The sequence below is a fragment of the Phalacrocorax aristotelis genome, chromosome 26, assembly GCF_949628215.1.
Source record: "Phalacrocorax aristotelis chromosome 26, bGulAri2.1, whole genome shotgun sequence".
NCBI classification, from domain to species: domain Eukaryota; kingdom Metazoa; phylum Chordata; class Aves; order Suliformes; family Phalacrocoracidae; genus Phalacrocorax; species Phalacrocorax aristotelis.
The window spans coordinates 3,495,403-3,504,307 of NC_134301.1; the positions used below are offsets into that span (position 1 = coordinate 3,495,403).

General features: G+C 53.6%; 1 long non-coding RNA gene across 1 annotated transcript; it reads left to right on the forward strand.

Moving 5' to 3' along the window:
- The first annotated feature begins 6,950 nt into the window (after positions 1 to 6,950).
- LOC142048584 (uncharacterized) lies at positions 6,951 to 8,100 on the forward strand. The gene is made up of 3 exons (XR_012657501.1): positions 6,951 to 7,052; positions 7,439 to 7,630; positions 7,889 to 8,100. It is a non-coding gene; the product is annotated as an uncharacterized LOC142048584 (long non-coding RNA).
- Positions 8,101 to 8,905: the final 805 nt, after the last annotated feature.

Here is an 8,905-nt window from a genome sequence, read left to right on the forward strand (position 1 = left end):
AGAACAACTTGATATTTCAACATTCTGCTAAGGGATAGCCAACGACCCCCCTTTTGTTCTAAAACAGTCACCGCTATGTGCGGGACATATACTGTCATCTTCTGTCCCATTGTTAACTTTGGGGCTTCCCGGATCGGCAGCGCTGTCGTTGCTACTGCCCGTAAACACCTAGGCCATCTTTAACTCGCGTGGTCGAGTTGTTTGGAGAAGTAGCCCACAGGTCTCTTCCAGGTTCCCAGTCGCTGTGTCAGCACTCCAAGGGCTAAATGTTGTCTTTCGTGGACAAACAACTGAAAAGGTTTAGCGAAATCAGGTAGGCCTAATGCAGGGGCCATCATCGAGGCTCTTTTCAGTTCTTTGAATCCCGTTTGGCATCCGGGCGTCCAGGTTAAATATTTATCCTTTTGAGTCTTTCAATGCCTCAAATAATGGTTTTACATACAGTCTATAGTTCAGAATCCAGAGCTGATGCTATTTCATTGTTTTCAGAAAAGCTCTCAGTTCCTTCGGGCTGCTAGGTTCGGGAATTTGACAAATAGTTTCTTTCTTTTCACTTTCTAATTGTCTTTGTCTTTGAGATATTTCAAATCCTAAATAAATGGCTGCTTCTTTTCCTATTTGGGTTTTGTTTCTGGAAACTCCGCATCTTCCTTGGCCCAGAAAATTTAAAAATTTCAAAACATTTTTCTTTACTTTGTGCCGCTATCAGAATGTCATCCGCATTCTGTAACAAGATGCCTCTCCCTGGGTTCTGTTTTTTCTATATCTCTAATTTTTTTTTGCCAGCTGAGTCTCAAGTATCGTAGGACTATTTTTAAATCCTTGTGGAAGTACGGTCCATGGTAGCTGTGTCTTTCATTCTGTGGTGGGGCTTTCCCATTGCAAAGCAAATAGGCTTTGACTTTTTATGCCTGGAGGTATGCAAAAGAAGGCGTCCTTCAAATCTAGTACAGTAAACCATTTATGCTCCTCCTTTAAAAGAGGTCAGTAAAGTGTATGGATTAGCTACTACCGGATGTATATCTTGGACCACCTGATTTATAGCCCTTAAATTGTGAACTAGCTAATACTCTTTGCCTCTAGATTTCTTTACTGGCGACACAGGAGTACTATATTCTGATTCACATTCCACTAAAAGCTCATATTCTGAAAAATTTTATAATTAACTTCTGTAATCCTTTTCGAGCCTCTCGCTTAATAGGGTATTGTTTTTGTCTTACGGGCTTGGCTCCAGGCTTTAAGGTTACTTTTACCGGCTCTGCCCACTTAGATCGCTCCGGAGCTCCGCTCGCTCAAACCAAAGGAATTACTACGTTTTCCACTTCCTCGGGAACCTGTTCCTCCCTGGAGGAATCCTGTAACATAAACGCTCTCGCCTCTGTGGCTTTTGATTCTGGTATTAGTGATTTAATCTCTCCATCTTTAAAAGTTACTTGAGCATCTAATTGACCTAATAGATCTCGTCATAACAGAGGCAGTGGACATTCAGGCATAGACAGAAACTGGTGAGTTGCCCATTGCTTCTCCAATTTAAACTTTAATGGCTCTGAGAGGGGCTAATTTTTCTTTGCCCTGTTGCGCTAGCAACATCTACTGATTTATGATCAAATTTCTCTTCACGTGTATTCAATACCAAAGAAGTGGCTCCCGTATCTACCAAAAATTCTATTTCTTCATTCCCTAGCTTCAGTGTAACCAGGTGTTCAGCTAGGGTTGATTCCCCTGGTCTCCTTCATGCCGAGCTACTTCAAGCATTTAACCCAGATCTCTGGATTCAGGTTGTTCTAGTTTCTGAAGGTTGTTTTCTCTCCCCCCGCCCCCATCTGGGGCTGATTGTCTTATGAATATAGAGACCAGCTGAATTGCTTTTTCTGGTTTTTCTGGGTTCAAATGAGTATATTTTCTGGTGGTCACCTTCAGTCTTTCCATAAAGGCTGAAGGGGACTCACTTAATTCTTGTCTCACTTCATAAATTTTGACCCATTTATTGCTTTTGGCATTGCTTGTCTTACTCCAAATAAAATCTCTCTCTGACATCTAGTCAACATTCCCCTGGGTCCTGGCTGATTAGGGTCCCACTCGGGATTTGTAGATGGAAAATTCTTATTCATTGTTCTCTGTAAATTCCCGTTAGCATGTGCTCCCTGCACCTGCCTTCTGGCTGTATTCAATACTATTTTCTTGTCAGTTTCATCAAGCGAAGTATCCAGTATCACAAGTAGAGCAACACTCTTTCAAGTTCTCACCACGTTTTCCTCTTTTCAGAAACATTGCCGTAGAATCTTGTGGACATACCTCACGCTGTTTCTGCTGCTCGGGATGATTCCACGGTGTAAAGAACAAATCAACATATGCCACTTCTTCCCATTTGCCTTCCCTTTTTACAAAACAACATTAATTGCAAGATGGTACGATATTGCAATGTCTCGTGTTCTGGCCATTTGTGCCCACCTTCCAATTGATACGTTGGCCACCAATGATTGCAATATTCAATTAATGGTTTCCGAGTTAGTGGGTCACCGCCCCCGACGTCTTTCCAGTGCTTCAAAATACATCGCAAAGGTGTTCTCTGTGGGATAGGTTTCCTACTCAGTAATGCTCCCGTCTCCCAGTCGACTAGTAGTTGTGATAGTGCACTATCACAAATACTAGTCAGAGGGACTCCAACCCCCGTTAGAGGTCTCACTGGAAATCTGCCACTGGGATCTGTAGCCCCCTGCTAGATATCCCTGGAGACTTCAACCCCCTGTTGAAGACTCCCCTACCCTCGGGTCCCGCTCCACAGGCTTTCGCCTAGCAGAGACTTACCAACCGAGGCACCTCTTGGCCCCGACCCTGCGTGGCTTTCGCCGCGCCTTACGGGCAGGCCTGTGGGACTCAAACCCGCTATCCTATCCTATGTGGGAAACTAACCCCACGTATTATTCTACCTAAGTTTCTTCTTCAAAGAATGCCTTGTTTACCTCAATCCAGGGGATCTTGCTCAGAATTCTCTGGCCCGGGGATCGGAAGCTCTCCCGGAGAATTCCTCGGGGCCGGCTGCAGGTCCCACGATCCCACGGATCCGTCGAGATTCAAAAGCAGGTTCCCACCTGGGGTGCGAAAACTGTTACCGAAAAACGCGTTAAAATCGGAAACGACTCCTCAACACCAATTTAGTATTAAAGAGCAGGCATTCTTTATTCGCGGCGCCGAATGCACGGGGGATCGCTCCTCCTGGCGTGCGTACCTCACGCACCTTTCCTGTACAATTTGTAGATGAAAATTTTACATACTCATACATAGTCATTATTGTCTTGTCTAGCGATGGGTACAAACTTGCTCGTTCCGTATGTCAATCACTGCGCAGGCTCGGTTGTCCTCTTCCGTTGTTCTCTTCTGAGTAGGTGGTGTTACTTGGGTCGGTGGTGGTCTGTGAGTCGGTGGTCGCGATCTCCCCCTGCCGGAATTACCGTTTAGCTTCTCGGCTCTTACTCTTGGCAGTCTTGGCTAGTTTTCTCAGTCCGCTAAGCGAAACCGCGTTTTGTCATCCTTTTCTGACAGAAGCATGTTGTCTGTTGTTCTGCTGACATTAACGATCTGCACTAAAATGCAGATCGACAGATGCGCTGATTGGTACGCTCCATGTTCCCGTAATGGAACACCGTCTCTGGTTGGTTGATTTCATCGCTTTGGTTACACCTGTTCCTGTTGTTCAGTTTCTTCTTTTTTGGCTTTGTGTGATTCTCTCTGTGATTCTGTTTTTCTCTGCCTCGCTTTTCCCAGCTCCCCGTCCCTCACTTTTAATGCCCGTTATCCTTCACCAGCACACTCTCCCTTGGTTCCCATCCTCGTTTCTGAATTCCTCCTGCTTTGCCACGTAGCCCGTGACTTTTTTCTTAATCTCTCTCTGTCTGCCTCAACGCTCCCCCCGTGCTTTTTAATTCGTCTTCTCTGCTCTGTACCCTGCTACTGTTCTTGCCTTTCTGAGTTCTTCTCAGTTCAGCTCCCTTTCCCTATTCATGAATTCCTGTTCTTCCTGCAGCCACCGCTGTTCCCTGTGACCTCCATCTCTCTCTGTCCAGCTCCCTGTCCCTAGGTTTTAATTCCTGCCTCTGCCCGCTGTAGCCTGTCTAGATGTTTCTCTCGGCCTCTCTCTCTGTCCGGCTCCCTCTCTCTGTGTTCTAATTCCACGTTCTCTGTCACGTGGACCCGTGCTATTTGTTTGTCCTCATCTCTCTCTGTCCAGCTCCTTGCTGCGATGTTTTATTTCCTCATTTCCTCCCTCTCTGTCTTTGTAGCCCATTGCTGTTGGTTTGTTTTTTTTCTTTTTTTTCACTTGTTTCTTCATGTGTCTCTGTCTGCCTCCCAGTCCCTGATCTTTAATTCCTCCTTCCCTGTAGGCCGCTGTTCCTTTTTTCCATTCTACATTGTGTTCTCTTTGGTCTCGTGTTCTTATTCATTGATTCCCTCCTCGCTGCCCTGTGGCTTGTCCCCATTTTATTGTTGCTTCTCTCTCCCTCTCTCTGGCTTCTTGCCCCTGTTTTTAAAATTCCTCCCTCTCTTCTCTCTTCCCTGTAGGCCGTGTGATCTTTAGCCTTTCTCCATCTCTTTCTGCCCAGCTCTCTGTGTCTATTCATTAATTCTTCCCTCGCTGCCCTGTAGCCTGTAGCTTCTGTCCTTTCTCCATCTTGCTGTCCCTGGCTCCCCCGTGACCCTATGCTAGAATTGTTTCTCTCTCCTCTCCGTACGCATTGCGATTCCTTTTGCTCTCTGTCTCCCTTTGGTTTTTTTCTTTTTTTTCTCTGGCTCCCTGTCCCTAATTCTTAATTCTCTGCCTTCTCGTGCCCCATGGTTTGTTCTGTGGGGTTCTCTCGCGGTTCCCTCGCAGTTCCCTCCAGTCCATACTGGGCTATATTGGTCTAGTCCATACTGGGCTATATTGGTCTGTCCCGGCTTCCTCCCACTTCTTTCCCAGTGCCTCACAGTAGGTCCCGGTTCCGTCCATGGAGGGAACTGTGAGGGAACTGTGAGGGAACTGTGAGGGAACTGTGAGGGAACTGTGAGGGAACTGTGAGGGAACTGTGAGGGAACTGTGAGGGAACTGTGAGGGAACTGTGAGGGAACTGTGAGGGAACTGTGAGGGAACTGTGAGGGAACTGTGAGGGAACTGTGAGGGAACTGTGAGGGAACTGTGAGGGAACTGTGAGGGAACTGTGAGGGAACTGTGAGGGAACTGTGAGGGAACTGTGAGGGAACTGTGAGGGAACTGTGAGGGAACTGTGAGGGAACTGTGAGGGAACTGTGAGGGAACTGTGAGGGAACTGTGAGGGAACTGTGAGGGAACTGTGAGGGAACTGTGAGGGAACTGTGAGGGAACTGTGAGGGAACTGTGAGGGAACTGTGAGGGAACTGTGAGGGAACTGTGAGGGAACTGTGAGGGAACTGTGAGGGAACTGTGAGGGAACTGTGAGGGAACTGTGAGGGAACTGTGAGGGGGGGGGGCGGCCCCCCGGGCCCCAGCCCCCCCCCCCGCCTGGGGCCAGGGCCCCGCGGCCGCCGGCCCCTTCCTCCTCTGCCCGCTCCCGTCGCAGACGGCTCGGTATGTGTCACGAGCGGCAGCCGCGTTCAGCAGCTCTCGGAGGGCGCGCGGCTGTGCCCGGCCGTGACCGGGGCCCGCAGGGGTTTCCCGCTCGCCCCGAGAAGGCGCTGGCCCCGAGCCGGCGCGTCCCGCCCCGCCCGGCCCTCGGCGCCCTCGCGAGCTGAGCGCGGCCCGGCCAGCAGGGGGCGCTGGCGCTCACCGGCTGGGCGCGGTGGCGGGGCCGGTGGGGGCCGTTCCTTCCGGCCGCCCTTTAAGGGCCGCCCCGCGGGGCTCGGGCTTCCGGTGGCGCGTGCGCGGCGCGGCGGAGCGGGGGCGGGAGCGGTGCGTGTGGAGGGCGAAGGGCCGGTGCGTGTGGCGGGCGGGTCGCGAGGCGTCCCTGTGCGGTGCCGGGGCCCCTCTGCGGCCCGGCGTGGGAAGCCCGCGGCCGGCGGAGCCTGCTGGGAGCTGGGCGGGGAGCGCCGCGGCGGTCCGGCCGCCGGCAGCCATCCCCTGCGGTGTCCGGCAGCCCCTCGGGACGCCTGGAGGCCTGGCGGTGCCCGAGCCTCGCCTGCGGCAGCCGCCTGAGAGAGCAGCGCGGCCGTGTCCGGGGGCCGGAGAGCGCTGGTGGGTGAGTTCGGGCAGCGGGGGGCGGGTGTGTGTCTCCGGGCGGGGCCGGGGGGCTCCGTGCCCCGCAGAGAAGCCCCGGTCGGGCATCGTTCGCTTCCGAACAATGCAGGTCTGTCCCTGGTTATTTTCTGTGTACAGTGTTTCGGGCCACCTGAAAGCCTTTGGCCGGGTAGGTTTGGTGCGGGGCGATGGCAGGTGTGGACCCTGAAAGATCTCGGGTGGGGGGCGTGGGAGGTATTTCTTGCCTTAAAACTCTGAGCCCACCTCGTGTGTCATGTCGTGAGTCTCGTGACTGTGGCAAATGGCTGAGTCGGGCGTTTTCTGATAACTAACTTCTGAACGTGTGCGTGTGTAGGCACGGGGAGATTTGTGCAGGGTGACAGAGCCCCTTGTGCTTCTGTGCTAATGTCTACCTGTTCTAGACCTCCAGTGTTGGAAAGCCTTTGTTTAGTGCCTAGTTGTGCCTGCGTAACTGCTGTTGCGCCTGCAGCTGTGCTCGCAGGGATGCTGGGTGGCTCCGCATCAAACCGGCCGCCGGGCGGCCGGGTTGTGCCGCAGAGCATGCCGGGAGCTGTAGTCCTTGCGGCTGCCGGGCGGCCGGGTTGTGCCGCAGAGCATGCCGGGAGCTGTAGTCCTTGCGGCTGCCGGGCGGCCGGGTTGTGCCGCAGAGCATGCCGGGAGCTGTATTCCTGGCGCAGTGGCTGCCGGCCCTGTCACGTGGTTCGCCGGGCATGGCGGGAGGCGTGGTCTTGCGGCGCTCGGGTGCCGGGCGGCTGTGGCGCGTACGGTACGCGAGGTGTATTTTTGGGGTTGGATTCGTGTTGATTACTGGGGGCTTGCGGGTGCGGCCGCTTCCCGAGAAGCGGTGAGTTCCCCGGGAGCTGACAGAAGGGAAGAGGGAAAGGAGGAGGACGATGACCTTTTCCCCGTGCCCAGGGCGCAGATGATGGCCGCGTCCCCGGCCCACCGGAGGTCCCGCTCAGCCTCCCCTGGCCCCCCTTGCCCCGTGCGCCTGCCCCCAGCTCCGGCACCTCCCCATAAGCGTGCTGCATAGCCTTAGGCCGCCCCCAGGCCCTGTCGTGAAGGCAGCAAGCCGTCCCTCAAGCGCACTGGATTCCCCCTTGGCGCAGGGGCCCTTAGCAGTAGCGTGGGGAGGGAGCGGTGTGTCCAGAAGCCCCTGCGGAAGGAGAGGCTTTGGCCAGGGTCGATCGACGGTAATGACAGTCGCTGTTTCTTCTTTCCCTCTCCCAGAGACCGTGCTGAGGACGTGGTTGTCTGTCCTTCCCCCGGGGATGCCGTTGCCTGCGGCCGTCTCAGGCTCGCGTGGCTTCTCTCTGCCCGTCCTCGCCGTCCTCACAGCGCAGGGCCGAAAAGGGATAGACAAAGCCCTTCCCGGCTGTGGACAGGAGCTGCCTCGGCTGAAGCTGGAGACGCCAACGAAAGGTAAAGAAGAAGAAACTGAAGGTGCTCTGGCTGCCAGCTGCCTTCCTGCCGCAGGCAAGAGAGAGCCTGTCCATGCAGGTGGGGGAGGAAGGATCCCCCTTCATAGCCCGCAGCGGGCCAGGCCACCAACGTGCACCGTAGGGTCTGTACGCGTAACCCGGAGTTGGGTACGGGCGTGTAGGGCACGAGCGAGCTAGGCTACGTGCCTAGGAAGCCTCATCTGGTAAGAGCTGTAAGACACCCACGTATTCTCTTCAGGTGGAGGACGGCCTAGAGTCTGGAGCTGCAGAAGAGGCAGGGAGGAGAGGAGGGGAAAGAAGCATGTGAACGGCTAAATTGTGCCAGCAGCGCTGAGAGCGAGAGTCGCGGTGAGTCCTGGGCCACTGGGGCCCCGTTGCCTCTCTTGTGCGTCCTGGGCCCTCCCTGTCTCTCCCCCGGCCCCCTCTCTTTCCTTACCTGCTGCAAAATTTACTTTTTTTTTTTGCGGCCCCCCCCACCGCACCTTCTTTCTCCATCTCGCTCTGAGTGTCTCCTTGCCTCCCTGTCTTTTCAGTCCTCCCTCTCTCTGTCCTGTAGCCTGTGGTTCCTTTTTCTTTCTCCGCCTCTCTCTGCCTGGCTCTGGCTCCGTTTTTTTTTTTTTTTTTTATTCCTCCTGCTCTGTCCTGTAGCCTGTCGGTGTTTTGTTGTTCTCTGGCTCTCTTGATCTGACTCCCTGTGTTACCGAAAAACGCGTTAAAATCGGAAACGACTCCTCAACACCAATTTAGTATTAAAGAGCAGGCATTCTTTATTCGCGGCGCCGGATGCACGGGGGATCGCTCCTCCTGGCGTGCGTACCTCACGTACCTTTCCCCTACAATTTATAGATGAAAATTACACATACTCATACAGAGTCATTATTGTCTTGTCTAGTGATGGGTACAAACTTGCTCGTTCCCTATGTCAGTCACTGCGCAGGCTCGGTTGTCCTCCCAGTACAGTGCGGGGAACGGGGACGTACAGTGTGGGGAACGGGGACGTACCAGGATCTACTGGGTTGTACTGGGAGGGAACTGGGACGTACTGGGAGGCTCTACAATGTCCTGGGATGTCCTGGGATGTAGTGTGGAGCAACTAGGATGTACAGGCTTGTACTGGGTTGTACCGGGTGGAACTGGCAGGAATTTGGGATGTACTGGGAGGTAACTGTTATGTACTGGGAAGGAACTGGGATGTACTGGTATGTACTGGGAGGGAAGTGTTTTGTACTGAGGGGAACTGGGACGTACTGGGATG